At 42.9% G+C, this 16,072-nt stretch overlaps 1 protein-coding gene across 1 annotated transcript in view; it reads right to left on the bottom strand.

Annotated features, from left to right (window-relative positions):
- FAM214A (family with sequence similarity 214 member A) overlaps positions 1–16,072 on the bottom strand; it is a 48,089-nt gene that overhangs the window by 22,487 nt on the left and 9,530 nt on the right. The window lies entirely within an intron of this gene.

The following is a 16,072-nucleotide window of genomic DNA, read 5'->3' as shown; positions in this document are numbered from 1 at the left end:
TACCTGGTGGTTTTGATACCTGGGTTATCAAAGCAGTTCAGCTGTAGGCAGAAAATGGCAGCATAGGAATTTATATTAGAACTGATGCATACCTGCTATTCAAATAAAATAACAGTATAAGCAACCAAAAGCTCTGGTCCTACTTAGTTTCACATAAAGCAGGAAGAAATCCACCTGCTTGTGTGTTGTTATGCCAGTTTCTAATCAGAAAAACCAACCAAAGCACACTATCTTGTAAGTTAGGGGGGATTTTTAAAACTCAAGACAGCTATTGTGGAGCTGATGAAGTTATTGCAGAGTTGCAGAGCAGTAAGAATCAATCAGTGCCATGAGCTGCAGTGCAGAGTGCAGTGCAGCATTAATTCCCTGGGTGTGTGTGTATCACTGCTCATCTCCTGCACGTTCCTGCTGGATGCCTCTCACAGCACCCAGGGCTAATCTCAAGGCAGCTTTACTGTAAATAGAGAGACTGGTTTTAAAACTGGGCTGGGGGGAAAAAAAAGTACAATTCACATTTTACTAAAACTTTTTCAAGTTCAAACAGCTTAATAAATACAGATATAAAATCCATTTAAAGCTTAAGTTTCTTGCAGTCATCTCAGAAACTGCTCTCTGGGAGTGTAAAAGGCAGACTGTTAAACTGATCTGGGTGTTCCCATCTTGCTTCCTGCATTTTGGCTGACATCCTATTTTGCCATCACCATGCTGCTTACTGAGTCACTTCTCTCCGTCCAACTGTAGCTTCTATTTTTATCTAAGCAACAACAGTTTAATGTGCTTCTTTTGATTTTTTGGCATTAAACCAGATTCTACATACAATATTTGCATTTTGATCAGGGAAACTGGATTTGTATTCCCTTAAGTGGACAAGTAAAGGAATAAGAAAAAATGGTATCAGCTGAATAATTTTTTGCTCCACAATGAAATCACAAATTGTAAAGTAGGTCAATCATTAGAATTTCAACATCTCTATTTAGCAGAAGGAAAGCAATACCTGAAAATATGAACTTTGAGGCTTATTTCAAACGTCAGTTCACCAAAAGTTGCAAGAGAACATGTATAATGTAAAATACAACTGTCCCACTCTATCCTGATGTGAGTAAATAAGTACTGAAATATGAGTGTAAAGCTGTAAGATTATCAGTGCTACAATGGTCAGCAGTTTAAAAATAAGCCAGATGTGGGAAGAGAGCATTTTCTTTTTGCTGATCCCTAAAGGTGCCACTTTGTACCAACATGCTGCAACTGGACAGGTCCTGAAAGCAAAGAGGACTTGGCTTAGCAAATGCCCTTAAGAGCACATCAATTTCTGTTTTCCTTTATATTACTATTTCCTACATCGTGATTACATTAAATGTGACTACACAAAAAAACTGAAGTTATACTATAACGGAACAAAAATGCCTAAAAGGATCAGACCAAGCAATTTCCATTAATTCATCTCTAGCTTTTTACATTTTTCCCTTGTTTAGCTGGTGCTCTGCCTAAGCTAGCAAGTGTTAAAACAGACTGCATGACACAATGCACCTATCTGAACAAAACAAAAATTTAAATCCCAACAAAGCAAAAGGATTTCTGACAGGTATTTCTGTTCATGTCTAAAAGAAAATAATTAGGAGAAAACAGCTCTTTTAGAATTAGTGTGTGGTGCTGAGTATAGAATAGACACTTGGAGGCAACTGGAAGGGAATAGAAGGTTTCTATCTGGACTTCACTCACCACCAATGCAGTGATTTCTACCCTGGTAAAGATGCTGACAGAAACTTTGCAGGATTATATTGGAAACAAATTTCTGTTCTAAATTCCACCCTAGTCCCAGGGGGTAGCAAGGGCAATGTGGAGGTCAGACCTAGGCTAACTTCACAGGTACTGGTACACAATGCAAAACCCATCCAAATGCTCAGTTTGGGCAGCTGGAGGAGCCATGTGTCACCCTAGAACAGAAAGCAGAGCACACTTCAGCTTACACAGTATGTGAGAATCTCTTCTTGAGGTGTTTCCTTGGCAAATAACTGAGCATTTTTTACACTAAAACACAGATTTTCCAATACAAAGTTTCTATGTATATAATTGGTTTCCACGCTTCCCTCACTGGTATTGATGACTTTCATCAAGGCTTTCCCAGCCAAGGGAACTTTGGAGATGGGAAAGGTGACCACCTTCATTATGGCTGCTCATTAACTGTAGAAGGAGCTCAGCAGCAGCCACATGGTGTCAGGACCCAGGACACACCTCTGGCTGTCCAGGACACCAGGACCCCTGTTAGGGGTCTCAGAGATCCTGTCACAGAGCCCAAGACACCTGTGGTTTTGATTATGACCCATGGAGCAAATTACCAACCTTATATGAAGATCAGCAAGCCACAACAGTTTAGGTAGAATAATAGTGAAATTATCACGGGCTAGAAAAGAAGATTTTGGGTTTTTTGGTATGGGGGTTCAGGAGGCAAGATGGAGGGAACTGGGTGTGTCCAGCCTTTCTCCTTCTTCTTCTTGGCCTCCATCTTCTGCTGTGATGTTGGCACTTGGGGATTGGTTTAGAATAGAGGTGCACTGTCTAGCATGGGTGATAGGTATTGGAAGGTAAAAGTAAATATGATATACGTAATTTGTAGTACAAAAGACGACGCAGCCTTTGGGGTGGGCGGAGAGTGCCTGGAACTGTCTTGCTGAGCTGACCTCGGCAGGGCAGGAGAAAATTTTTTATAGATAAGATAAAATAAACAACCTTGAGACCGAGAAATGAAGAGCCCTGACTCCTTCTTCAAGCGCCGGGCTGGGAAAAGAGACTTTCGAACTTTTCTCGGGGTCACTCTGACCAGCTAGAGATCCCGACAACATGGCAGAAGACACACGGGCTGAAGGCTTTCATCAGCTTACTCTATTTCACCTTAGCTGTAAATATCATTCTGCAGTGACTCCATAGCTGCTGCTTTCTTTTCAAATGAAACCCAGTGTGTGTTAACAATGAAAAAGCACATCTATTTAGCTAATCCTCACCTCCTGAAGGCACATCATCCATGTGACAGTTACAATTGAGTATTGGGAAGTCTAACTCTCAGGCCAAGACATCCTTCCCATTAAACAGGTTGATAGCAGCTCTGCATTAAATTCCAGCTGTGACAGCATTTTTATAGTACATAAATAAAAGTGTGTGCCAGAAATTTTATTTCAGGCCCTACACACAATACAATACAGGATGACACACATAAGTTTCAATTTTAATTTGTTTAACAATCCAGCCTGACAAAGATTCAACTACTTGCAGACTTCTGTACTGTTTTATACAGAGATTGGTTTAGAGATGGACAGCAGTAATTTGTGATAATAAATCACTTCCAGATGTTACTGGAAAACAACACAGACCTTTTAAAAAGTCCTGCAGTAGGTATTCCAGTGCCTATGAGAGCTGCACTTAAAAGACTAGACGTTTGCACCTTTTGCTGACCAGATTTTTGCTGAAGAGTCACTCAGTTTATTCCTCTGTAATGTATCTTCACAACAGACACAAGCATCTTTGGGCTCAGCATTTACAGGGATGAAGTGTTATCCTTGCCAAATATACTGGTTTCTAAAATTTCCCCACTGACACCAACATTTTTTCTGTTTGGGGTATTTCATGCTTTATCTCATCATCTTAAATACTAAGTATTGTACTTAGAAACTTTGGCAATATACTTTCAAGTGTTCTTGTGCTTCTTTTTCTATTAATATAGATAAAATAACACTTCTTTTCTGAGGAGAAATATAAAGTAGCTTTCAGCTTTCAAAAGGCTTTTGAGTAAATTATTTGGAAGAGTCATTTAGTGCCTGACAAAACTGCAATAGGAACACAAAAATCTCGCTGGGAAAAGCCATCTCTACTCTGTGTGTGCACAGGTTCCACTCTGGTTTACACCCACCAGGCACAAGTTCTTCTTCCCTAAAACCATTGCAAGGAAAAGAACTGTTACATCATGTGCCCTTTGCTTCAGACCATAGTTGGACTTGTTGGAAAACAAACCAGAGATTGGAAAGTGCTGTGTGAGAGCTCTGACTCACTTTTGGGTGGAATCAGCAGGCATGCCACAGCTGCTGGAGTCAGGGAAAGCCCCTGGTGAAAGTACCATGTTGACTGACGGGATCACACTTCATGGAAACCTTTCACTGAGCATTCAGCCTTCAACACAATATTGTTGTCTAGGCAAGTGAGGTTTCATAAGCACCAAAACACTCAGCCTTCCACACACTCAGAAAACTTTCAACAACCAATACTCAAACACTCATCTTCACACTGTGGTCAGGTGCCAATGGGCCTGACTGATGGTTTTTGAAAACCAGGCTACTGACAAAGCTCTTGTATGCTGAAAATCTCTTCAAAAGATACCTATCAGTATCTATTTTTAATAGATATTGCAATTTCTCAGCTTTACTGTGGTTACAAAAACCCCACACAAAAACAAACCAGAGAAGACTGTGGGACAGGGTGGGCAGAAGTCTACATGTTAAAAAAAAAAAACAAAACACCTAATCTAACTTTTGGTGAGTCTACTGTATTAAAGACCACTAAAAAAAATAAAACCAGACAAACAACTCTCCCATGCGTGGTTAGTATGTGATTTCTTCAGGGGCAAGAATTTTGGTCATTTACATGTAGCACATTTAAAAAGTTTTGGATTTGTTACTTACATTACAAATTGGGTAAGAGTGCAAAATAGGTGCTATCAGCACCTATTAATAAGTCACCAGTGCAGCAATAAACCCTGCCCCCATGGAAAAAGCATCCCCTCTCCCTCAAGGATGGATAACACTCAATTTCAAATATCCTGTTGTCTTAGAGGAACCTGTAAAAACCATAAAGTTATGAATGAATGCCAGCACTGTTACCTAGGTCAGCCAATGGCCCCGATCCAGATAAATGAAGGTTAATTGGTGTTATTTTTAAATTCTAGAGAATATGACAGTCTGTGTAGTTTTCCATGGGGCTGAAAAGACCTCATGGGCCAGGAATTAAAAATCTGCAACTGCTTGGACAGTAATGAACTTGTAGTTCAATACAAATCATCAAAATATTCATTGTACATGTCTAGATGTATTTCATCTGGGCAAGTACTGAATTGCTTGATGTACACAGTTTTTCTTTCTCTTGCTTTTCTTTCTCTTGCAATTTGAAGACTTGACAGGATCTAGCTGAGTACATTTATCTTGTTACAGATCAGACTGACCTTAAGATTAAAAAATTAAAAACAAAACCAATCAGACTAATGAAAACTCTAGAGCACCAGACCTTGGAAAGTACCTTTTTAAAAACTGGGCCCGCTTGAACAGTGAAATTTCAAACAGCATACTTGTTTGCTTACAAAATTTAAATGTCTGCTTTCCCTCTCCCCTTCATTCAAGCATCCTTCCAGGCTTGCACTGCAGGTTTGAAGGCTACCAGAGCCATCCAGCCACCGGGCACCTCACAGAACAAAACAAGCTTCTGACAATCCCAGACGCAAGACACTCGTACCAAGTGCCAAAATTAACACTGCTGGAGCGGGGATAATAGTGGTGTATTCACCATGTATCTGCTGGAAACAATTCTCCCTTCAAGGGGAAGAGCTCGCTCAGGCTGCTGCTGGCATGGAGCGAGGCAGGGATGGTGGGGACAGCAGGCAGAGTGTCCCTGCACGGTGGGGGACAGCAGGCAGAGTGTCCCTGCACGGGGAGGACAGCAGGCAGAGTGCCCCTGCACGGGGAGGGCAGCAGGCAGAGTGTCCCTGCACGGTGGGGACAGCAGGCAGAGTGCCCCTGCACGGGGAGGACAGCAGGCAGAGTGTCCCTGCACGGGGAGGGCAGCAGGCAGAGTGTCCCTGCACGGTGGGGACAGCAGGCAGAGTGTCCCTGCACGGGGAGGGCAGCAGGCAGAGTGTCCCTGCACGGGGAGGGCAGCAGGCAGAGTGTCCCTGCACGGCGCTGACCTGGAGTCACGCACTGGGCTGGAGCTCATTGGCTGCACGTGTGTTTGTCACACCCTGTACTGAGGATTCTTGGAACTTTCTTTCCAGAGAACCACAGGGACAGGGCTCACCCCTCCACGGCCACTTCCAGGCCAATCTCCCCAGCAGCAGCAGCATCCTGCTCCTCGAGATAAACTATCAGCTTATACAAGAGGAAAGGATCCAAAGCCTGCTCGCGTGCTCTGAAATCAGGTGACCCGTGAGTCAAGGGACAGAGTAATAAATTATTAGGAAAAACAAAACACTACACTAAAAATAGTAAACCCGAGCAGCACATGAAGAATAACAGTTTTTATCCAGTCAAAGCTCAAGGCCCTCCCCAGCCTCTTTTGTATCTGGGTAAAACAAATTGACATGGGAAAAAACAGACAAACAAATAAAACCTTACTTTAGTTCCTTCCTTGATAATTCACAACAATATATTTAATTAAAAGTAAACAGTAGGGGAAAAAGCCCAGAAAGCTGAGTTTTGGAGCAGCAGAAAAAGTATTAATGCCCAAAGTAAATATCCAATGCAACTTCAATCAGAAAATACCAAAGTTACTTTCTTTCAGGAAAAATTGCTCCAAGATGAATTCAGCTCAGATATGCCAAAAGCTTCACTTCAGCTACTAACACAGTTCAGGCAACATTAAGGATTTGCCCACTTGTCAGGTTTAATAGATCTAATAAATTATTGTGAATGCTCAAGTTAAGCATCAGGTAAAAAAAACAAAAGCCCTTCACAAACATTCCAGAATCCAAGTGCCTGATACCCATAACTTATTTTGTCAACCCTCCCATTAGCAAAACCATTATACAGAGATTTTCTACTAGAAATCAATAAAGAAAATAAATTTTGTTATTATCAAGGGACAACAATGCATGATTTTGTTGGAGGAAGAGGATTTTTTCTAAGAGATAAGAAAACAGCAAGCACAGAAGAGTAGTCAGAAAGACTTAAAGTTTCCATTTAGAAGTATCTGATTACATTGGCTATTACTGTAAACAGCTGGTTTTTTGCAATCACTTATCTTCAAGAACTAATAAAAAACACATCTGAGAGATTTTTAGCACGGAACATTTTATTCTTACCATCTGAATTAGTGGCTGAAGAAAGTTCTGAAAGCATCAGAATCTGGCATGGGAACCCAGACAAGCAACCTGCCCTCTTTATCCCCAGAAAAACATGCAAACTGGGTTCACTACACCCTCCTTGCTGGGCTGAATCCCTAGGAAACAGCATTCAGAGAATTGCTTTTAGCATGAGCCGGTTTTCCTCTCGAGTATGGAAAAATGCTTGTCTGACATCCAAAGATTTTCCTCAGAGATAAATTCCTCACAGTCCAAGCTGGAAGCACGCCCTGCCAGTGGGGACCTCTGGGCTGGGCACAGCCCACGTGAATGCCACCAGCGAGCAGATGGCACTGCCTTATCTGCCTGCCCAGGGAAGAGGCAGCACTGCCCGCAGGATTTCTCATGGAATCTGTGTGAAAAAGGCACACACAAGGTTATGCCTCACCACCATCCAGCCTTGTAAGGCACCTCTGGTCGGTGCCTAAACAGGAAACCGTATTTTCCTGTTCTTTTTCTTCCTGTCTCTTAAAACATCATCTTTCATAACAAGAAAATTACCTTTTTTTCCTTCTCCTTTCAAGATCCTCCATAGCTTACCAGCATTCCTGTTGTCACCCACTCACTACTGCAGTAAACTGGCCTGTGATTACTTTAATCACCAGTCCTCACTCCCCCTGTGTTGTTCTACACTCTTGATTAAAATGACTCTGCTTTGCAGCTTCTCCATTACGGTGATAAAGGCTTGTTAGCCTGTGGGAGCACAGTTTATCTGTCTCCATCAGTATTATCCCTTTGTCTCCATACAGCCCTCTGTTGGAAGCCATTGATTTAGCGTTTGATACTTGCATAAGGTCTGAGGTGAGGACAGTCTTTTGTTCCATGCTTGTATAGTACTCAGTAAAGCACAGATACCCAAGTGGGAGTCTTAATTTGTAGCACAGATAACAAATAATAATCTTCAAGAAATAACTCCATGAATTTGCTTCCCTTCTCTGTAAGTCCTCTTATGACTGAGTTACACACCTGGAGGATGAAGAAGTCCTTGATCCATCTGACACAGCAACACAAAACAGTGAGGAAACACAGCCTGAGAATATAGAGGCTTGGTACACAACTACATGAAGCACTCCCTTCACTCTGTAAAGAAGCCACTGCTGTAGTCAAGACCCACAAGCATAGATGTACCTCACAAACACAGCAAAAGCTGAGGAATCTACATGTTCTTAACAGCACTGATAAAAGAGACAACAGTTTTTTTATGCTGTATGAGAAGTGACCTGGACTCAGTTATATACACAGCTCTTGTTCCTGACTTCCCAAATGAAACTCCACCCTCCAGTACTTTCAGTGCCATGAAGTTTAGTCTATAACAACAGTCCTTCAGATGTCTTACCCTAAAAAGAGATATTGACACTTCTGGTTTGAATTTAACTACAGTAGGTACAGCACCCATAGAGTAACCTCACCATAAAAATAAGAGAGCACTTGGGGCACTTCCAGCATCCTGCTCACACAGCCCAAGGCCAGTGAGAGTCAGAGAAGTCACATCCACCCCACCACAGCCACCTCACCTCTACCATGCCCAAGCCAAATGCAGAGAGCTTCCTACCTCCTGCTCCCTTTCCTCTTTGTGATGCCATTCAAGCTGCATGAGGCAATTTTCATGTTTAGTTAAATGGAAAGGATTCGGAGAGATCTGCTCAGATTATAAACTTCTGCATTTAAACTGATGTTTTAACTGCCAGGCATTTTAAAGTATACAGTACTTCAGACATCTTTTGGAAAGATGTTACAGGAACTCCAATACACAAGGCCTCTAGGAATTCATATCCACTTTTTCTTCGTTTATGTTTTCTCCTTCTCCAGCTGGTTTGCTTTGCCTTTTAAAATTTGTTTTAAAGTCATAAAACCAACAAGTTATCTTGAGTTTCATAAACTTTGCTAAAACTGGAGAGTAAAACGTGTTAGTTGCCATGGCAGTAGTGAGGAGTTGCTGGGTCAGGATGTAGAGAACTCCTCTTGTTCTGTCTCATCATTTGCATCAGAAGTTCAGCCATCTGTTATTAACTATTTAACAACAGTCTTGCTTGTTAGCACTGGTGCTTGCTATTTAAGTCTCCCCACCTTCAGCCCTTTGGAAAATCTCCTAATTAAAGAAAATTCATCTGAGGGCTCGGTTATCTTTCAGGTAGGATGACCACCATTACTTCAAGTTGGCCAATATTCTCCTTTCTCACCAAGGAAAAAGCAAACACTTATGCAGACACCAACCTCTAGAAGCAGCAGCTTTATTGTTAGACAGCAATTTGAAAAGAATTTCATCAGACAGTAGATGATGTGGCTGAACTCCAAGAGAGGCTATATCCCTGCCATTTAAGTACACTCCACTCTACATTATCTTCCCCAAGTTCCACAGCATCCCTCAATCTTCTTTAGCCCAACTTCTTGATATAGCAAAATAAAAGTTTTGTAGTTTTATTTCAGAGGATGAATAGCATTGATTCAACCATGTGTTGCTAACAAGTAAATACTGCCTTTTATCCTCTGAGAGAATCTGAAATATGTTTGTCTACTTGCTGCATACATGAAGAGAACAAAACTTAATTATTCATTTCCAAGCTTAGAATTTTGGAGTTAAAAGCATTTTACCTTATCTTTACTCTGCTATCTTCATTTAAATCTGCATAACCTAAAGAAAAATGAGACTCTGCATCTCATTCTAGGAAAGCAGGCCAGTCTTGTTGCTCCTCACTCATCACACCCTCAAAAAGAAAGTGGGAGGCTGTACAGTGACAAAAGGGAACAATGCATCTCACTGTTCCTAAAACTACTTCACAAAAAAAACAAAACAAAACAAAACAAACAAAAAAAACCCCACAAAAAACAAACAAACCACCAAAAAACCCCCCAAAAATACCCAGAAACCTAAAACCCAGTACTATTAGGGGCAAGGAAAAGGCCTTCAGCAGGAAGCAGGAAGTCCTTGTTTCAGTCATTTAACACCCTAACATATGCTAAGGGCACTCTGTTCACAGGTACAGCCAGCAAAACTCAATCCTCCAAAATTATAAAGTGGAAGAAAATTCTGAAAAATACTTATGTGGAATACAGAGAGTTGCAGGGCATCAGAAGACTAAGTCACACATCCCAATAACAAGACTATTTTCCAGGCTGGTCTGTCTTTCATGATGACAAGCAGACCAGCAGCCTGTCATATGCACAAATAATTTCAGAGCAGCAGAACATGGCTCAGAGACAGCACAGGCTGAGATGCCTTCTCAGACTGAAAAAATGAGAGATTGGGTAGATACAACCACACATGCACAGGACAGATCTGATATAATACAAGGGTTTAGAGATCCAGAACAAGAACCCAGTGTCATTACTTCTGGTTCAAAAGAGAATGATGCAACTGAACAGTCTAGAAGTGCCTGAAAAGATTTTCCTCTTAGCATGTTCAGGAAAATTCTCCATTACAGACATTTTTGACTTCACATGTGAAGGCTTGGAGAAATACACCCAGGGCAGCTTTCTGACTATCAGACCATATCAACTCGAGAGGCTTGCTTCAACTCCAACAAGAATGTCAACACTAATGGCATAACTAAGCTCAAGATAAATACTGTCCTGGGGAAGAACTATTAAGCACATTTTCTGCCTACATGGAAGGCACCCATAATGCCACCGAGCTGCAATTTTTTTTTCCCCAAAATAACTGAAAAACAAGAAAATGAGAAACAAACCCAAGAGTGCAAATGCACTGATAATAATAAAGCTTGTAAAGAGCATTAACAGGGAGAAGAGATAGAAACACTCAAGAATTCAATAATTTTATTTTAGTGGACAAGACATTAAACATTATAGTATGCAGGTTAAGTAGGAGCTGATATTCCTATAACTTTATTACAACATCATGTCAGTTAGAAATCACACCTACAAGCTGAACACTTCTGCAGCTCTGCTGCTAGAACAGAACTAACTATCAGGCTAATTAAAAAAGCACACAGGAGAAAAAGCACAGGACTTGTTAGGAAGTGTCCTCAGGTGAGGAATGCAGATTAAGAATTCCATTATTTTATCTGAAATACAGAAAAAGACAAAACAAAAAGCCCAGAGCAAACTATTTTCATAACATCTGACCTCTTCTACTGTAGCTTATTTTTTGTATTCATCTTCTCTTTGTGCTACTTGATCTCCCAAAACTTTGATGTTACAAACCATTCATTGTCATCTAAGTGGTGGGTAATTTATCTTGTGGAACTTTGTCAGAACATGTCTGACCACCCAAAATCCTCCTCCTAGCTAGTAAGGCTACCTCCAGCTTCAGTAGGCTTCAGTATTTGCAGCCCAAATAAATGAGAGGGTGGGGTGGAGGGAGAAGCATAAGACTAGCAGACCAAAGGCGCAGACTGTACTTCTTCCTGAGAAATGCTCTGAGAGATGAAATTGATGATGGTGGAGCAGCATGAAGCTCCTCGGGTCATTTTTCCAATGCTATTAACCTTCACCTACAACGCCTGCCCTTAAGTGGTTAAACAGTAACCTGCAAAAGTAAAAAAGTTACAAAAGAGACAATATATGCTTCCCATCTAAAAAAAAATCTGGGAGAGTGGCCAGGGCCATAAAATTGTTTTTAAATTTTATTTGAGAGGATAAATGAGGACATTACAACTCTCAAGCTGTGTAAAAGACTGCAATTTAAAATGGACACCAGAGCCTACTATGGAATTTTGAATGAATAAAACAAAAGAACTTTTTTGATAGTTTGAGAATTGAACTGTGTCACACAGCACAATTCAGCTATTTACAAGTTTCTGTGCTGTAAGTCATGTTATTAAGCTCTAATAGTTTTCTGGTACTCCAAATAATAAAACATTACACAGGGTCAAAACTGAAAGGCTTAACAGAATTTCAGCCAAGAATCTAGTTTGCCTCCCTCTTCCCTAATATATGGTAATTTTCCACACAGCAAAATGGCAGACCCACATATTTAATCTATGTAATTATGAAATTTCACTTTGTCCTCTCAAAAATTCCTTACTACTTACAAAGCAGTGCTTCAGTGATTCAAAGCCAATATTCCCACACAAAACACAAGAGTACACTAGTGGAATCATTCCTCCTCCCGTGCCAGGAGGGGGTCATCCAATGTCAGCAAGCTCACTTAAATTAGAGCTCTTGCACTTTTCAGAGGAAAATCAACACGCTCTAGACACAGGATGAATATATATATATATATATATATATATGCAAGTACTTGGTCAGAGCAACATTCACATTTTTAGATAACAAGTTTGCATAAAAAGCAATAGATAATCCTCATGTCTGCACTGAGTTCAGTAAAATATTAATTAGCTTTTTATACCATATAGTTGAGCAACCAGTAAGCTGCTAATTAAAAATACATATTTGTATTGCCCCCAAAGCTGACATATTTGCATCAGCTTCATTTGCCCCAAGACAAACAAGTAGTGGCAAAGGGCTAATAATGTTTCATGCATTGTTTCTAGCAGAAATCAAAATACTGTAATAGTTTCCTCCTGCTGGAGGAAAAAAAAAAAGGAGAGAGAGAAACTTGACCTACATAACAAGTCACAGAAGAAACTCAGTTAAGCTTCAGGGTGTTTTTGGGAGGGGGAAGAGGTTGGTTTTTTCCTCATAACAATGAAGAGTCAAACAGTTACATATGGCTACACTAACTACAACTGTTAGCACATCAGACACTTAACTAGCGTCTCACTTTTAAGGCTTAAAAATCCTCCCCTCCTGTTCCAGGACATTTAATACTCTTGCCCTAACAAGCTAATGAATTAACCGAGTTAATTTTTAGGCTGTCCATTACTTTCCTTTAAGGGAACGTTAAAAAAGGAAAACGAAAAGCCAACCCCCAACTCACAGAAATTCAGCCTTTCATAGGAAGGAAAGGAAGAATGTCTGGTTTGGGTTTCTAAAGGAACTGTTTACAGACTCAGCCGGAGAGGCAAACTTTGCTACACTTGAGCATAGGTGGGTTTCGAAGCACCTTTCTCAGACTAACACCACAACAGCTGCCGACTGCCCTGAGTTACGCAGCTTGAACTTGTTTCACGCCTTGCAGCCTGTCCGGACCGGTGCCACCGGCCTTCCAGCCTCCCCCCGCCGCTCCGCCCGGCCCCCTCCCCGGCACCCCGGGCCGAGCCGAGCCGGGCCGGGCCGGGCCGTCCCGAGGCGCGGGGCTCGCTGCCGTACACACCTTCTCCGCTCGGCCCGGCGCTCCCGCAGCGAGCCCCCGCAGCGCCGGCGCGGGCGGGTGGGTGCCCAGGGCATCCTCCACAAAGGAGGCAGAGTAGGGGCGCGCATAGCAACAGGGCCGGCCGCCGATTGGCCCCGCCGGCCGAGCGCCGGCCCCTCGGCACGGCCCGGCCCGGCCCCCGCGCCCGCCCGCCCGGGCCAGGTGAGCGGGGCGGGCCCGCCGCACGCAAACCACCGGGGCCACGCTCTCCAACCGGGACCGGGCTGCGGCGGCACCGGCGGAGGGAGGGCGGCGGTGCCTGAGCGCTATCCCACACGCCGTGCCGGGACCCCGCGGAGGGGATGCCCAGGAGCCGCTCCCCTGCCCCGGGCGCGCTGGCACCGCGCCACCCCCCATGTGTCTGTTGTGCACTGCACCGCGCTCCCCGCAGAGCAGCCCGCCGTGTGTCTGTCTGCGTGTTTTGTCGTGGCTGGCACCGCGCTCCCCGCAGCAGCAGCAGCGGGAGCAGCCGCCGTGTGTCTGTCTGTGTGTCTGTCTGTGCGCTGGCACCGCGCTCCCCGCAGCAGCAGCAGCGGGAGCAGCCGCCGTGTGTCTGTCTGTGTGTCTGTCTGTGCGCTGGCACCGCGCTCCCCGCAGCAGCAGCACCGAGAGCAGCCGCCGTGTGTCTGTCTGTGTGTCTGTCTGTGCGCTGGCACCGCGCTCCCCGCAGCAGCAGCAGCGGGAGCAGCCGCCGTGTGTCTGTCTGTGTGTCTGTCTGTGCGCTGGCACCGCACACGGAATGCTCCCGCACAGAACCGCTCCGCAGAGCCAGCCCCGGGCTGTGAGGTGATGAATATTTACATCTGGAGCGGAAAAAGCCGCCAGCCCGTCCTCCTGCCAGGCAGCACCAGCCAAGTTCCCACCGCTCTTTTTCCACTGCTCAGCCCAGTCGGGAGTGGCTCGGCCGCCTGACTCCTGTGACCCTCCCGGAGCACACAGCGGGAGCAGGATCCGGCTCTCCTTGCACTACTGCAGCTCTTACTTCAGTATTTGTAATGGGCACTTCTGAGGACTAATTTATGAGGTTGTTTCAAGAGAGTAATCTCAAAACAACATGTGCTATTTTAGATATAGTCTAAACAACGTACTGGCTACGTTAAACAATTTCATCCAGCTCTGACGTATTTACAAGTATTAAAGTCAGATGACAGTACCATATTAACATAATCAGTGCAAAAAACCTATCTCACTCCCAGCCTAACCACATCACAAAGCAAGACTAAAACCCTTGTTCTGTAATTAGATACCATGAAACTATGAAAAGTCCAGATCAATCTAGACTACACAACCACATTCAAAATCCAGTACCACTCACTAACCCATTCAAGAGCATGGAAAACATGCCACTTCACAAAATTACTTTTCCCCACTCACAGTTTATATACCAGTATAATTTAGCTGTGGTTGCAAGAAAACACAGTCTATACAAGATTTTTAAGTAGACATTTTGTCTGAGGAAGGTCAGATACCTTTCAGTAGTTGGCCCATTTAAAGATCTCACATACAGATAGTGCCTTACAGAGAGATAGATGCAAAACATACCATTTCATTAGTCACTGACATTCAAGCTTCCTGTATATTTTATTTTACCTGTCTGCTTTCCAAGTATTTTTCCTTCATGGAACATTTACTTCTACAAAAACAACTGTCATTCACACAGTTGTCTGAAAAAGCAATTTCAGGTTTTCTTAATCCAGCAACTACCTAGCATTTGAGAAAAGTACTCAGATGATTTTCTATAAAACAGTTATTCAGTATCTACAGGAGGAATGGGAGGGGTGAGAGGAACATTTATCATATTAGTAAAACATGGTATGTTTAGAAGTTTTGCTAACAAGAGGCAGGAGCAACAACACCCAAGTCAATTCCCACAGGGGCCAGCAGAGACAGCATTCAGGAGCCACCAGCTGTTTTTACAGGCCAGCTAACAATGTTTTAGTGATGAGCAGCTGTCTCTAGATGACAGGCATACCTACCCACCATACTGCTCCTGAACAGCCTCCCCACACTGCACTGCTGCAGTGCAACCACAAAGATCTTTTCACACCAGATATTCTTCAAGTACAGTAAAAGTAGGACAGTTTGTTGACACGCCAGCTTTTAAGGTTACAGTCCTAAACCAGCTGTAGGTACACTGAGCTGAGCCCTGAGCCTGTTTGTGGACAAACACCCCAGAAGTGAATGCATCCGATCCAATAACATGCTAAATTTATAAACTGCAATATTAGAAATTCTACCAAAGCAAAATCTACCTTGAAGGACATTATTCATTTATTGGATCTCTCACGCTCCCACAAATTCCAGAGGCACAAGATACTTTACATGAGAATATGGTTGCACACAGGACTTTATCCTAAGCTGCATACTTCACCATCATAAAGTACCTGCACTTCAAATACTATTATCCTCACAGTTCTAACACTGTGCAAAATGACAGGCAACAATCAAGATAACCAGACTGTATTTTAACCCACCTTCTGCCACAAATAAAATAACACTTCTAAAAATGAAAAAGGTGAGGTCTTCATAACTGTGGATTTTATCCCAACACCTTGGGAGTAAGCAGCCCTACATATTCCATAAAGCAGGAAATCAGAGCCAAGCATGGTTCATCTCAGTATCAAGTGAATTACACATCAACTCAGAGGCACTTGCCAATAGACATAATTGGCATCATCCCTACATTATAAAAAACACTCAGCTTCAACCTTTGAAGGGCCATGCCAAAGCACAGGTTGTCTAGTAATGAGCCAGTTCAGAAAAAC

The sequence above is a fragment of the Camarhynchus parvulus genome, chromosome 10, assembly GCF_901933205.1.
Source record: "Camarhynchus parvulus chromosome 10, STF_HiC, whole genome shotgun sequence".
NCBI lineage: Eukaryota > Metazoa > Chordata > Aves > Passeriformes > Thraupidae > Camarhynchus > Camarhynchus parvulus.
This window is presented reverse-complemented; position numbering and strand designations above follow the sequence as displayed.